Below are 15,910 nucleotides of genomic sequence, written 5' to 3'. Positions count from 1 at the left end.
AGCATGGGATTTGGTTTCAGAAAAACCTAGACTCAGTTCCCAATGTGACCACTTATTCGCTAGATGACCTTGGTCAAATGACTTAATCCCTTTTTAGTTTCAGTTTCCTTATCTATAAAACGAAGCTAAGAGGATGGAAGAAGATGGCAGCATAAAGAGGAGTGGAAGCTAGTTTGTCCCCCTGAAACAACTAATATAAACAATCAGGAACAACAAATAAATAATCTGGAATAACTGCAGGGAGACAAACATGACTGTCCACTCATCAGACACCAACCTGAATTGGGAGGAATGCCCAAGATCACAGCATAAAATCTGTAAGTAAAAACTGCAGATCCAAGCCGGAAGCCCCCTCCCCCAACAGCCTGAGCTGCAAAGCCTCATGGTGCTAGAGAGAAGCTCTCTCCCAGAAAGCGAATATAGCTCAGCTGAGCTCCAACTGGGGTTTTAATTAACAAGCATGGACTGCTCACTACTACAAGCTATGAATCCCCAGAGAGCAGACAGAGGCTTTCGGTGAGGACTGACCTTGGAGAGCCGGAGGACCTTTCAGGGAGGGAAGGGGAGCCAAGAGGACCAGATGCTGTCTCTGGCCGATGGGTGAAAGTGAGGGGGTCCACAGACTGATCCTGAAGTGGGGCATTCTGTCCCTTTTTTGGCTCAGTGGAGAAAGCCTCAGCCATTTTCAATTCCCAGCACTCAGATCCAGACAAGGGCAGAGACAGCAGAGTCAGAGACCATTCAAATGCTAACGACCTCTCCCTAGGGGGTATATCTCCTCTAAGAGGAAAGAGGTAGTACCAAGCTCTACTACCCACCTTCCATTCAGAACCAAATCCCAGAGCCTGGGGGAAAACAGCCATGTGCCACACCTCCTTACACCAGTCTGGACAGAAAAGCACATTGATTGGAGGCCTCACAGGGTGTATCAACCTAAGACACCCTCAGGGAGACATGATAGTATTGCCTCCTACTAGACCTGAGCCTGTTCTGGTCTGGGAAAACCTGACTGGAGTAACCAAGGAAACCAGATGCCTAGACAACAGAAAACTACAACCTACACTAAGAAAAATGAAGTTATGGCCCAGTCAAAGGAACAAACTTACACTTCAATTGAGATACAGGAATTCAAACAGCTAATACTAAATCAATTCAAAAAATTTAGGGAAGATATGGCAAAAGAGATGAAGTATATAATGAAAACACTGGGCGTACATAAGTTAGAAATCGGAAGTTTGAGAAAACAACTGACAGAATCTATGGAAATGAAAGGCACAACACAAGAAATGAAAGACACAATGGAAACATACAACAGGAGATCTCAAGAGGCAGAAGAAGACACTCAGGAACTGGAGAACAAGGCACCTGAAAGCCTACACACAAAGAACAGGTAAAGAATGGAAAAATATGAGCAATGTCTCCAGGAACTTAAAGACAAAACAAAATACAGCAATGTACGTGTCATGGGTGTCCCAGGAGGAGAAGAGAAGGGAAAAGGGGCAGAAGCAATAATAGAGGAAATAATCAATGAAAACTTCCCATCTCTTATGAAAGACATAAAATTACAGATCCAAGAAGCGCAGCATACCCCAAACAGAATAGATCTGAATAGGCCTATGCCAAGGCACTTAATACTCAGATTATCAAACATCAAAGTAAAAAGAGAATCCTGAAAGCAGCAAGAGAAAAGCAATCCATCACATACAAAGGAAACCTGATAAGACTATGTGCAGATTTCTCAGTGGAAACCATGGAGACAAGAAGAAAGTGGTGTGATATATTTAAGATACTGAAAGAGAAAAACCACCAACCAAGAATTCTATATCCGGCAAAAGTGTCCTTCAAATATGAGGGAGAGCTTAAAATATTCTCTGACAAACAGACAATGACAGAGTCTGTGAACAAGATACCTGCTCTACAGGAAACACTAAAGGGAGCACTACAGACAGAAAGGAAAAGACAGGAGTGAGAGGTTTGGAACACAATTTTGGGAGACAGTAGCACAGCAATGTAAGTACACTGAACAAAGATGACTGTGAGTATGGTTGAAAGAAGGAGGTTAGGAGCATGTGGGACACCAGAAGGAAAGAGGAAAATTAAAGACTCAGACTGTATAACTCAGTGAAACCTAGGGTGCTCAATAATTGTGATAAAAGGTACAAATATGCTTTTACATGAGGGAGAACAAATGCATGTCACCATTGCAAGGGGTTAAAAATGGGGTGGGATTGGGGGAAAAATACAATCAGTCAAACTAGAGACTATAGTTAACAGAAACAGTGTATTATGCTTCCTTTAAAATAACAAACACAATATACCAAAACTAAATGCATATGCAGGGGGGGACACAGGGGAAGGTTATGGGACTCTTGGCATTGGTGATGGTGTCTGACTCTTTATTCTACTTTAGTTTAATTCTATCTTTCCTTTTGTTGCTTCCTAGCTGTAATGTTTTCTTTTGTTTTGTTTTGTTTCTTTTATTCTTTTTCTCTTGTCTCTCTACCTACTTTGACTTTTCCTCCTCCTTTGTTGAAGAAATGGAGATGTCCTTATATAGATAGTGGCGAGGGTAGTGAATACATAAATATGTGACTATACAGGGAACCATCCATTGTTTTCTTAGGACAGAATGTATGGTGTGTGAACAAAACCATCTTTAAAAAAATGTGTTGATGAAGAAATCTTGAGGGCACTACATTGAGTGAAATAAGACAGACACATAAGGACAAATATTGCAGGGTCTCACTGATATGAACTCAATTATAATACGTAAACTCATAGACATGAAATCTAAGTTACCAGGATATAGAAAGAGGCTAAAGAATGGGGAACAGTTGCTTATTATGAGAAGAATGTTCAACTAGGTTGAATTTAAACATTTGGCAATGGACAGAGGTGATGGTAGCACATTATGAGAATAACTAAAGGTGCTGAATGGTGTGTGAACGTGGTGGAAAGGGGAAGCTCAGAGTCAGGATGTCACCAGAAAGAAAGTTGGAGGTCAAAAGATGGGAATGTATAAAACAGTGAATCTTGTGGTGGACAATGACCATGATTAACTATACAAATATTAGAAATCTCTCTCACGAACTAGAACAAATGCATGACACTATAACCAGAAGTTAATAATAGAGGGGCATATAGGGAAAAAATATACCTATTGCAAACTACATACTACAGTTAGTAGTATTTTAACATTCTTTCATCAACAGTAACAAATGCACTATACCAATACTATTGAATCAGTAATGAAGGGGGGGGTAGATAGGGGTATGGAGGATTTGAGTTTCCTTTTTTTGTGTCTTTATTTCTTTTCTGGAGTAATGAAAATGTTCTAAAAATTGAAAAAAAAATTTTTTAACTGTGGTGATGGATGCACAGCTGTATAATGGTACCATGGGCAACTGATTGTACACTTTGGATCTTTGGATAATTGTATGGTACGTGAACAATCTCAACCAAAAAAAATGGTGCTGGGAAAAAAAAAAAAAACCGAAGCTAATACCACCTACCACATTAGTTGTGAGAATTAGAGTAAACATATTTGTACTTTGGACATGCTCCAAAGTATTGACATAGAACAAATACTAAAGAAATGGCAGTTGCCACTTGTCTGCATACAGTAGGCACTTAAATATCTGTTGTGACTCAGTAAAACTAAAATTAACAAATACTGAAATCAAAGATTTCTTTCTAAAACTGACTGTTTATATAAACGTAAAATAACATTTCAAATACTTTGCTTTGCATTGTTTGTGTTCATAAAGGCTAGATACAAAATATTAAGGCTAGATAGAAAATATTACTCATACACTCACAGAAAAAAGCTGTGCCCTTCGAAGAGAAGAAAGCACAAAAAATTGAATCGATAGTGATGGTCCTTTAACACCTCAGACTTATATTTTCAAAAACATATAGTGTGTCTGGTTTTCTTTTTGTAACAAATATTCAACTGAAAATTTGTAGGGAGTTTTACTTTTCAAGGAGAACTGCAGTAAATGAATTGGTAGAGCTAACAATCACTAGATAAACAGTTTGCTTCAAGTTTGGGAGGGAGGTATGTATAGCGAACTATTTTAAACAAAGGCATAGCCGCAGTTGCTTTAAAGAGTATGTCATCTTTTTATAGATTAAACTTTTACAGTAAGCATACCCAAGTATATAATGAATTTTGTCTCCAAATGGCTTTTTCCTCTACTCATTGACACGAAGCCAAGAAAAAAGGAAATTTGGAAAGCCTCAAACAACAAACAATACAAGGTTTACAATACATCCCCTTAGATCAAAATTTTTATTTGAGAGGATATATTCTTAGCAAATCCTGTGACTCCAAAGTAGCAATTATAATTTCCCCCACAAACAACATTATGATGTATAGAAAATCTAAAATTTCTTCCCTTATGCTAAAGGAAATCAAATTGTTAAAAAATCCCTACCTCAGATTTATAACAGAATCAATCCCTTGGAGATCACCTGGCCCAAGAATGGCAAACACTCGGCATTACGTGTGGCCACTCCCATGGCGAAAAAAGATAAATTAGTCTTGGCATTGACCAAGAATGTCACCAGACCTGCCCCTGGTCCATGAGGATAAGGCAATAGACAATAATGTACGAAAAAGTCTTATCATTTTAATTGTCACAAGAAAACATTTCTGCTAATGTTGTGTGAAGGGAGGGAGCCAACACTTAAGGTAAACCTCCCTCCTCCCTTTTAGAAAAGGAAAATCTTAGGACTTTCACAATCCTTTCCAACCTTAAGGAGGATCTCTTGTGATGTATCTCTTAATTCTTCTGTCAGAGTCTAGATACTGAGGTGGATGGACTTTCAATAATATATTTCCTGTTTAAATCCAAGAAATAGGAACTATGATTAGGGCACAACTGAAGTACCTGAATTAGAGCAGCAGGGTATATTTAAAAGGAACGTTTTCAGAATGGAGCAAAGAAGCAAATTCTGGCACAGACTGTACAGGAACAGTCCAAGGAAAATGATGGAGCACCAAGTCATTGAAACAGGATGGCTTTAAACATTAGACCTTATCATCATTCCCATTGTTCTGATTCTTACCTTCACCAAGGAAACTTCTGATAAACTTACTTCCATATAGGGAGAGAGAGTGGATGGAAGTAAGTAGTCCCAATGGTCAGATATTTTGCTCTCGTTATACATTAATGACAACATTTGCTGTATCAGTGAACTTTCAGTATAATTCAGCATCCCCAAATCCAATCCAGATTGAGTTTCTGCTTCTACAAGCCTAAAGGGAATTAATCAAGGTGACAGAATGCCAAGACTGGTTCATCTTTATTCCCCATGGGAGTGGCCACATGTAATGCTAAATGTTTGCCATTCTTAGGCTAGGTGAACCCCAACGGATTGATTTTATTATAAATTTGAGGCAACAGGGATAGAGTCTCCCCAAATAAAACTTTTAATTCAATTTTTACAAGACACATAGTATCTGAGCAGCACAGGGGAAATTGTAAAAAGTGTGACACTGATTTTCTCATTAGCTTAATTTCATAATGAAACTAAATCTCTCCAAAACTGAGGTTTTAAAAATAGTTTCACTAAATAGTTTCTCCAATTACTTTCATTTCACTTGGCTCTACTTTAATTTTTTTCTGAACTAGAAATGAAATCACAGACCTCAGCACATTTTAAAAAGCATACAAATAATAGATAATCCAGGCTGTAAGATCACCATTTTTAAAAATAATGGAAGGAAATAACCAAAGAGTTAACAGTGCAGTAGTTATCTATAGAATTGGAAAAGACTTGTTTTCTATTTTCTAAATGTTCTACAGTGAATATTGCTTTGCTCAGGCTTCTTTATATGCAAGGAACAACACCCATTCAGTTACTGGAAGGGAGGGAGGGAGGGAGGAAGGAAGGAAGGAAAGAAGGAAGGAAGGAAGGGAGGGTTATTATAAAACTATACAAACAGCCAGAAGGGAAATCTCACAGAAAAATAATGGAAACTATAATTGAGCCTGAGCCCTACAAAGTCAGGAGCTAGAGGGTGCCCCTAGAGTCAACTCTGTTCTAGGAACTTCAAAAGGAGAGTACACAGAGTTGCCCGCCAATGCTAGGCCCTGCACAGTGCTCAACTCGTCTCCATGTGTGTTCTTCTAGGCTCACAATCAGTTGTGAACATTCTTTCTTTGCTTCCATTTTAAACTCCATAATTTTAAGTATAAGGCTGTTGTTGATGTACAATAAGGTGTGAAAACCTTGTAGCTTTTCACTAAAGGATTAAAATGAAGTTTTTTAGATTATGAATGGAATACAAACACACGTGTTCTAGTTTGCTAAAGCTGCCAGAATGCAGAACACCAGAGATGGATTGGCTTTTATAAAAGGGGGTTTATTTGCTTACACAGTTTACAGTCTTAAGGGCCATAATGTGTCCAAGGTAAGTCATCAACAATCGGGTACCTTCACTGGAGGATGGCCAATGATGTCCGGAAAACCTCTGTTAGCTGGGAAGGCACGTGACTGGTGTCTGCTCCAAAGTTCTGGGTTCAAAATGGCTTTCTCCCAGGACATTCCTCTCTAGGCTGCAATTGCTCAAAAATGTCACTCTCAGTTGCTCTTGTGGCATTTGTCCTCTCTTAGCTTCTCCAGGGCAAAAGTCTGCTTTCAATGGCCGTCTTCAAACTGTCTCTCATCTGCAGCTATTCTCTCAGCTTCTGTGCATTCTTCAAAGTATCCCTCTTGGCTGTAGCTCCTCTTCAAAATGTCACTCTCAGCTGCACTGCATTCTTTCTGTTTGTCAGCTCATTTATATGGCTCCAGTGATTTAATTTAGACCCACCCTGAATGGGTGGGGTAACACCTCCACGGAAATTATTCAGAGTCATCACCCACAGTTGAGTGGGGTGCATCTCCACGGAAACACCCAAAGAATTACAATCTAATCAACACTGATACTTCTGCCCACACAAGATTACATCAAAGATAATGGTGTTTTGGGGGACACAATACACTCAAACTGGCACAACATGATTTTAAAAAAGTTCCAACAGTACAGAGAAGGGACTATAACAAAAAGGAAAAGCTTTTCTCCTTCCTCTTCCTTGGCATATTTTTATGGGCTGGGGTGGGGGGTGAGGGTTATAACCTATGACAGAAAAATTTACATTTATTTTATGTTTCTAAAATCATAAAAATATTCTTTAACAAAATATAATATCCCATAAAGTTTATAATTTCTCATTTTTATTACATAATTTAGAAAATGCAGATAATCCAAAAGAAAAAATATGTTACTTTAAAATTATTTGATATCCTATCACAAAGAAATAATATGAAGCATTTTAAAACTGGTTTTATTTTAAATAGATATTTTTCTGATCTTTATTGCCCTCAGAGCAAATAAATTTATTTGAAATACCTCATCATTGTAGAAATATTTTAATTCCTATTATACTTTTCATTTGTCCTGCTCAGGTTTAATTGGCTAAAATGAAAATAACTGTGAAAGTGCTCTCAAAAACTAAAAATACCAGATAAACATAAGGTTGTGATATCTAAGATATTTATTATTGAACACCCTCAAACTGTCCTAGAACTTCTACTTGATACTGTCAATTAACTTGGATGCTGGTTTCCAACCTTTCTAATTTCAGAAATTTTCTTTAAAGAGAAAAAAAAAAAAAGAATTGCTCTACTTGAATGTTGGGCCCCTTCACGGCCTGTATTCTTTCCTTTTCCCTGCACCACCTAAAACACTGCCACAGAGCACTGTAGGAGGCAAACATCTGCATCAAAATAACCTGGTGCATATGTTTATTCAAAGGGCAGATGCACAGACACCACTCCAAATCTTCTGAATCCTTCTCATAAGGTGACGCCTAGGCATATTTGAGAATCCAATATTACTGAACCCCTTAAACATAGGAAACTATTTCTAAAAGAGTTTGACAAAGAATCTAGTGCATAGCTTTCCAATTAAAAAAAAAACTTTCCACTAACCAAAACATGTTTTCACTCAATAAAAATATGGACATCTTGATATGTTACATATACACAAATATGGGGAATTTTCACATCCTAAATAACTAAAGCTTTGCAATTTTCTTTAATCAGAGAAAAGAAAGATTTTAAAAAGGAATGAAGAATAAATGCTTTAGTTTTACTAGTTCAGGGTTTTCAAGTACTTAAGTGATTTTTAGAATTTAATGTTGGGGATTATAATATTAATATAATATACTGGTAGATGTCTTTACAGGAAACACCTCTGGTTTAGGGTTTAGATGTTAACTGCCAGATTTCTGAATTGGTAATTAGTTTAATTAGTTTTAGTGCTTTGCAAATATTTAATAACTCTTGAAAACGATTTTAAAAAATATTTTACATCAGTCATGTAACTATATATGAATAGTAATTTGAATTTGGCATGGAGTATCAACTAGTTTCCATATTAATTAGTAGGATTCAAGCATTTTGTCTTCAGAGTCAGATTCTTATTTACAGCAAACTATTCTAAAATGGTATTTTGCTGTACAATGGAATAATATATTTCATATTGATTTTAACAGAATGCTGAAGTATTCAACATGCTTTCACTTAATACTTTCTGTACTAAAGAAATTATGAAGCTTGGTTAAAGGTCAACCTATTTATGAACATCTGAACATATGACTGCAGTTATTTATATTGGGGAGACTATCCTACTGGTAGTAAATAAATGCTTATATTTGTAAACCACTTGGCTGATGGTGACAGGCTCTTTAGCTCATGACCTTTGCTAATGGCAGGGATAGGCATTTGTGTAACAAGAGTTCCGGCTCTCTGGTCCTCAAATGTTTTGACTAGCAGAAACTTAAGTATTGTCAGAAGTATGTGAGTGCCTCATATCCATCAAATTATTGTTTTGAATGTCAAGGATGTGGAGAATGTTTAATAATGAGCGGATCAGAGATCCAGAACAGCTGTGGTACTTTAAAATTGTTACTTTTATAAATTGGTAGACTAATTTAATAGGTGGCTGTCAGAGTTCAGACAGCATGAGCCAGAATATCTTGGAAATTTTCTGTTCCTTTTGAGTGTAGCAACACCTGGCAACTAGGAACCACTCTTACACTGTAAACAGATTAAAAGAGTGGGACATTTCATCCAGAGTATTATCAATATATTAAAAAAAAATTACATTGTTTTTCTTGAGGTGAAAACCTTGGAATTTTTAAAAAACTCTTTCTAATCTAATAAGTTTTATTCAGTTTTTAACTTGCACAGTTTTCTATATTTTTTCTATATTTAAAAACATATAATTTGTTTATATGTATTTATGCAATATAATAATTTTGTTTAAGATGTTTGGATTTTTTTTAAAGTAGTATCTTTTACACCTCAACCATAGTCACACAGCAAGCAGGATATCAGCCACAGAACTTAAACAAAAAGAAAACCACACTTCTACAAATAATTTGCTGACACTTTTCCAAAAATATATAAATAACACAGTCTCACACATGGTGTAATTTGTTATTCCCTTCCATACCTGTCTTGGACTTCTCATTTACATTTAGGGAAAAAGATGCCAGTCAACTGGCAAGTTGGTTGGGGGCTGGCTAATCTAGGTGGCCTCTTTCCATATCTAATGATTGGCTGTCTGTCATGTGGGGCAACAGAAGCAACTGGTAAACAGCAGGCTAGCCAGGCTAGCATGGGCTTGTTCATAAGAGGGAACAGAAGGAGGAAAGAACTTTTGATGCCTAGGTGCAACATCACTTCTAACACGTTCTATTGCCCAAAGCCACGGCACAGTCCAACCCAGATTTATGAGGCAGGGAAATAGATCAAGTCGCATTGCAAAGGGAAGGGTAGAGAATTGGGACCATTTTTTTGTAATCAGTCTACCACATGTCATGACTAGGACACTATTTCAAAATGCTGGCTCATCTAAGATGGGAAAAAATTGAAAAATACAAAAGATGACATAAACTATACTGTTATAAATCCTGTAAAGCAGGGTTTCTCAACCTCAGCACTACTGGCATTTTGGGCCAGATAATTCTTTGTTGTGGAGGGGCTTTCCTGTGCCCTGGACGTTTAGCACCATCTCTGGTCCCTACCTACTAGGGAGCAAAACTGTCCCAGATTGAGAACACTGCTATAAAGGGACAAATTAAGATAAAACCAACTTGGTCTTATTCCCGCCAATAAAAACTAGTTTTGTTTTAAAAGGCTGTTCAAATGATTCAAAAATGCAAAATTTTATAGGTATATAATACATGTACCAAAGTCTCAGTAGTACACATATTAAAAATCCAAATTTATAGTCAACCCTTAGACCACTGCTAATTTATATAATTAAACCAAAAATATTAACATATTTTCTAAATCCATATGAAAGAAAATAACAACATCAGAAGTCAAACTATTTTACTTCTATTGGCTCTAGAATTTTGTATGAGGTAGATATATAAGTCCCAGATAGGTCTATTTCTTCAAAAATCACCAAAATAAGTAAATAAATAATGTGTTTCTCTCCTCTAAATATACAAATAGTCTCAACTATATTTCATATCCAATCCTTCTCTCTTCTCAGTTCATGACCCTGGCAAATTGCCTCCCATTTCCACCTCTCATTCTAACACCAATTACAAATGTGTAACACCACAGAAAGCCTCTCTAATAAATTACAAGAGTAGACAGTATTAATAAAAATTTAAAAAAAGATAAAGAAATAAGAACAACAAATCAGAATATTCCCTGAAGTTTAAAAAAAACAAACAAATATACTGGAAAACATAGAGGAATAAGCAGTCCAATCATGAAACATATATTGTACTACACTGACTTCACAATACCTATATTCCTGAAATGCTATATATAAATCAAACCACATTTAATGCCTGAGAAATCTTATTGTGAATCTTTGTAAACAAAATATTCTTTATCTTGTTTTCATGTATCAATCTGTGATAGCATTAGCCAAATGAAGTCATATATACCAAGAAACAATTTAAAGACGCTCATTCTGGAGTCTCTACACACACACACAAAAATAATAATAGTTTCTCCTTCAAAGAAAAGAAAAGAAAATGGGGATAACTTGCTAACTAAGTGATGTACCAATACGCAGGGCTGAGATAGCATGAGGTGAATGAGGTGCCTAGGATGCAAAATTTAAGGAGGAATTCACTCTCATGGTCATACAATGAGCCAAAATATGAGGCAATAGCCTGCTGTTTTAAACTCACCTCCCATCCAGCAGGAATTGCATTTAATAGTAGGCAAGTGACACAGTACCCTGATTTCCCTAGCCCCAGGGTCTATCCTGTACTAAGCCTTAGCATTTATACATCACTCATCATCATCTCTGTCCTTTCAAAGAACCAGAGGACTTGTCTACATCTGCTAGAGTCACCTATAACCATACAAGGAGAATTAAGATTTTGAAATTGTGAAGGTGGAGAAGAGGGGCATTTTAGGGAGTTTATATAACTGTCCTTTATAAAGTTGGCCTTGTGTTTAAAGTGGTTTAAAATTTTTAAGCATGCATATTTACACTTTAAATGGAAATGTTATCACTTTTTCCCAATTATTGCTATTTAACTGAATAGACATTATCACCCAGGAATACTAAAACACAGTACACTATGTGGTTAGGATCATTAGTTTTAATAAATAAGTTTCATGCAAAAATGACCACAGAATAGGGATCTCACCTCTACCATGCAATAGTATTTCTTCCCTACTTTGGCCCTCTCTAAGGAGTATCTTTAATGCTAAGCAGCCAGGAATAGCCATAGGAAAGTTTATCTTACAGGCTAGACCCCAAAAATATTAAAACTACATGATAGTCTCACTGCATTAAATGAAAAACTTCATTTACCTTAAGAGTGCACACACACTACCACACCCAGAAGTGTTTATAATGGGTCCTAAGTGTAGTTCCTTCCTCTTTTATGACTCACCCTTTCCCATACTACCAAAACAGTTCAACAGCAGGAATGTAATTAGATCTAAGCAAGTAGGAAAAATGCTGTTCTATTTCCTCAACAGTGTACAGAAAAAGCTCCAATTAATAAAGCTTAACTTACAGGACCTCTTGCAATAAAGCTTTCATAAGACTAAATTATTCAACTTGGACTGAAAACAAGTAACAATAGGCACAGATTCATTCACATCTCTCTTTTTAAAGGCCATACATAGCAACTTTAAATCTATTTTTCCACCAGCCACTTCTAGACCACCAGCCACTTTAAGACTTAATCTCTTTAAAAAAAAAAAAAAATGTACAGCCCTGGGCATCTTCCCAGTCAGCACAGCACAGCAAAAGCTATTTCCTCAAAAAAATAGTGAGTTGGTGGAATGTTAAGGAATGCAGGGTTTTTAATTTATTACCTACAGGTTCTTGATACCAATTATCTTGTTGGTATACTCAGTAAGTAAGCAAAATAAGGGAAAACATGCAGAACTTTTTCACATTCAACACTTTCCAGCAGGAATTTCTCCATTTGCATTAACTCAAAGTCAACTGATTAGTAACCTTAATTACATCTGGAAAATCTCTTTTGTCATGTAATTTAACACAGTGAAGGGCATTATATCTCATCATAGTCACAGATCAGAGGACTGGGAAGGGAAATCCTGCAACACCCATTTTAGAATTCTGCCTGCTTCATCCACATCACAATGAAAAATGTATTTCTTACTGTGGATTGTAGACAAAAGGCATAAAGGTCAATTAGCCACTGGAATGGAAAACTTTAAGATCCCTTCCAATGCTGAAATTCTAAAACTCGGACATTTAAACTCATTATAGAAATAAAATAGGTTATTTTAAAAATCAGAAATAAAATGAAATTATCTGAATTAAGAAATTAGCTAAATCAAAATAGGTGCTGAAGTTTCTCCTGGTTTTAAAAAAGAGCATGAGCTTTTTGGGTTTTGTTTGTTTTGTTGTTGCTGTTTCATTTTTTTTGCAAAATTGTCACCTTTTTTGGGCCATTTTTGCAACAAGGAGTTGAACATTTAGAGCAGAATAAAACTTGAAAGTAGCAATAAAGGTTAGGAATCACTACCACTTTACCGCCAAATCATAATGCCTCAGAAGACCAGAAGTAAAGAACTCTGAGCCAATGACAATTTCCATAGTACAAAACTCAAGTCTGATGCTAGATATAAAGATTAGATGGAGTAAATGGACCAAATGAAAAGTTAGATCCTACATAATATGGAATTCCATCCAAAGTTCATTAAGGAAAACTAGGACTAAGGATACAACCCTTGGGTCAGGCTGGCAGGGCCTCTTAAAGTAGAGAGATTTGGCTGGTTGACTGGTATATAGAACAATCCCCATTCCTCTCACACAAAACTGACCTTCCACCCACCACCAAGAAAAAAGGAGGACGTGGCATATACTAAATGCTAAATAAAAATTTGTTGAATGAAGGTACAATGTAATAGACGGGAACTTCATCCCTCTAGATATATAAGAGAACTATTTCAGCTACTAAATCTAACAGGCTAAAAGCCCAACAGCCTGCCAAGCAAGGTTAACACTGGATCCACAGTGGGGCAGTCTGCAAGGGTTGGATAAGTTTTGCCAGGAATGATAGAAGAAAATGATGGCAGGGAAAAAAGTGTTAAAACAAAAATTAAAAAAAAAATAAAATAAAATAAATAAATAAATAAATAAATAAATAATTATTCAGCCAAATATTAGAGTGAATTTTGCTGAAATTTTTAGTCTCAGAGTAATTATAACTTATACAATGGCAAGTATATAAGTAGATAAACTGGTTGTCAAGAGAATTCCAAAGATTTGTTCCCAGCAAATGAGCAAGGATTCTACCTATTAGTATTAAGCAGTAGACAGAGCATATTGATAGCAATGAATGATACCATGGAATGAGCAGCTCATAACAGTCATAAATATAAAATACTAACTATAGCTTCAGCTCTTTATCAAACATGCAAGTGTAATGTTTTCTGCAGCTCACAGAATAGAGTTCTACAGCTTGCAGTCTAGAGTTCTTATTCATTGCACTACTCTATGATGGAAAAATTTAGTGAGGGGAAAATATGTATTTTATGACCTCAGAGAGGATTTTTTTTCATTTCCAATGTGCTTTTTTCAGCTAACCAACTCAAAACTCTTTTGTACAAAAACAAAAGTTGTATTCTTCCTACTCTCCACTCATAGAATCAACATGAAAAAGAAGTCAAATTAGAATTCAGAAGATCTTTTCACTCTACATATGAACAATAAACTTTACTCTTCACCTCATGTGGGTGAAACAGTTTCTACATTTTCAGTACTGGATCAGTACAATTTTAAGCACACCCAACAGAAGCTAATGCAACTAACAGAAACTAATGGTTTAACTGATATGTAAGAACCATTCCTTAAAATTCCGTTAATATTGTCCCATAGGTTCCAAAATGTTTTCATTCTCTGTAGTATATTAAAACTCAGGTAGGACAGAAAGACAAGAGGTATGATTCCTGTCTTACCCGGAGAATAATTAAAACTTACTGAGATAACATGATTTGCCCATGGTCACAGATCTTTTAAGCAGCAGTGCCTGGATTCAAACCAAGATTTTCTGACATCTTGTCATTCCTAAGGATCTTTTTGCCTATAGAGAATCTCTACTTAAATGGTAATGACACTAAAAAAGAAAAGAAAAAAATGCCTTTAAAATTCATCACATTTTCCTTTTATTTCTACAGGAGAAAGTACAATAATTGAATAATTTATGTTAAAGAAAACTGACATTTTTAAAAATCGTAATGGTCATGTATCTAATATTCTAAACTAGAAGATTTATTTCATAGTCAAAAGATTAGACACATTCATAATCTAATTTACATGTTCACATAAGCTATTCTGAATATTTTAATCAACTATACACTATTCAGAAATGGTATTGTTATATTCTTAAATATAAGTCTAGGTCACTTAGTTTAGAGAAAATGTATTTGAAGAAAAATAAACTTCCAATATTCTTAAACATGCATTGAATTTTTTTGTTTACATTCCCTAGGCAACACAGTGCCTGGCATACAGTGAATACTTAAAGAAAATGTGCTGAATTTTTTAAATGTACATTCTCCAATTTAAATAACTGAGTAATAACTCTCTGAAAACTTCAATAAAATATAATTCTTAGCTATAAAGGAAGGTTAAAAGAAAAAGGAGAAAACCATCAATCCACCGATAGAGGTAATTACCTAGTAGCAAATTATTGAAATTGAGCATCTCTCAAAGTGTGATTTATATACCACTATGCATGCATCCCCCTCACTTGAAGGACAGATATGGGTGAAACAGTCTTCTTGTAGGACCTTCTGAGATTCCAGATTATTCAGTATCAGCCTGCAACTCTAAGCCTAAGATAGGGATGGGAGGGGGTCTGAGGAATGAAGGGAGAAATAAGAGATGAAAAGGGTCCAATAAGAAGTCAGTCCCTTGTCCTGGACCCTAGCGCAATCTAGTAACAGACCAGCCAAGTGCAGGTACTCATTAACCTGCAGCCATAGGCTTGCACCTTAACATCCACCTCCCACCTGCCTCCCACCATTTACAATTGTCCTTTCCCTAAGAGTTATAAAAAAGATGTCTCTGCAGCTCCAAGGATCGCTAGGACCCCGTTTTCTTTCTGTCCTTCATATAGTTACCTTCCTAAATAAATGTATTGATAACTTAAGTGTGTTTCTGTTAGTCTTTTAAAAGAATATTAACAAATAAAAAAAGTGTTCCATGGATGTGAATATGTACTGAAATTTAAAAAAGAATATAATATATAATACAAGGGGGCCCTTGATAAAAGGTAAGAAATTATTTATGCCAACACTGCTTCATTCTCACAAGTTACATAATCCTTAAGTTTCCTCACCTTTAAATAAAAATTAGTTTTAAAAAAATACTACTATATTGTAGCAAAGC

General features: G+C 35.9%; 1 protein-coding gene and 1 long non-coding RNA gene across 5 annotated transcripts in view; one reads left to right on the top strand and one right to left on the bottom strand.

The window, feature by feature from the left end:
* LOC119531827 overlaps window positions 1-15,910 on the top strand; it is a 55,221-nt gene that overhangs the window by 24,425 nt on the left and 14,886 nt on the right. The window lies entirely within an intron of this gene.
* UACA (uveal autoantigen with coiled-coil domains and ankyrin repeats) overlaps window positions 1-15,910 on the bottom strand; it is a 154,293-nt gene that overhangs the window by 126,305 nt on the left and 12,078 nt on the right. The window contains exon 1 of one of the 4 annotated variants that reach the window (XM_037833537.1): window positions 14,498-14,581. The exons of the other annotated variants lie outside the window; for them this stretch is intronic. The gene's annotated coding sequence lies outside the window, so the exon portion shown is untranslated. Of the gene's footprint in view, window positions 1-14,497; window positions 14,582-15,910 lie in introns of those variants that run through there. 4 annotated transcript variants of the gene reach the window in all.

This window comes from Choloepus didactylus, chromosome 4, assembly GCF_015220235.1.
Source record: "Choloepus didactylus isolate mChoDid1 chromosome 4, mChoDid1.pri, whole genome shotgun sequence".
NCBI lineage: Eukaryota > Metazoa > Chordata > Mammalia > Pilosa > Megalonychidae > Choloepus > Choloepus didactylus.
This window is presented reverse-complemented; position numbering and strand designations above follow the sequence as displayed.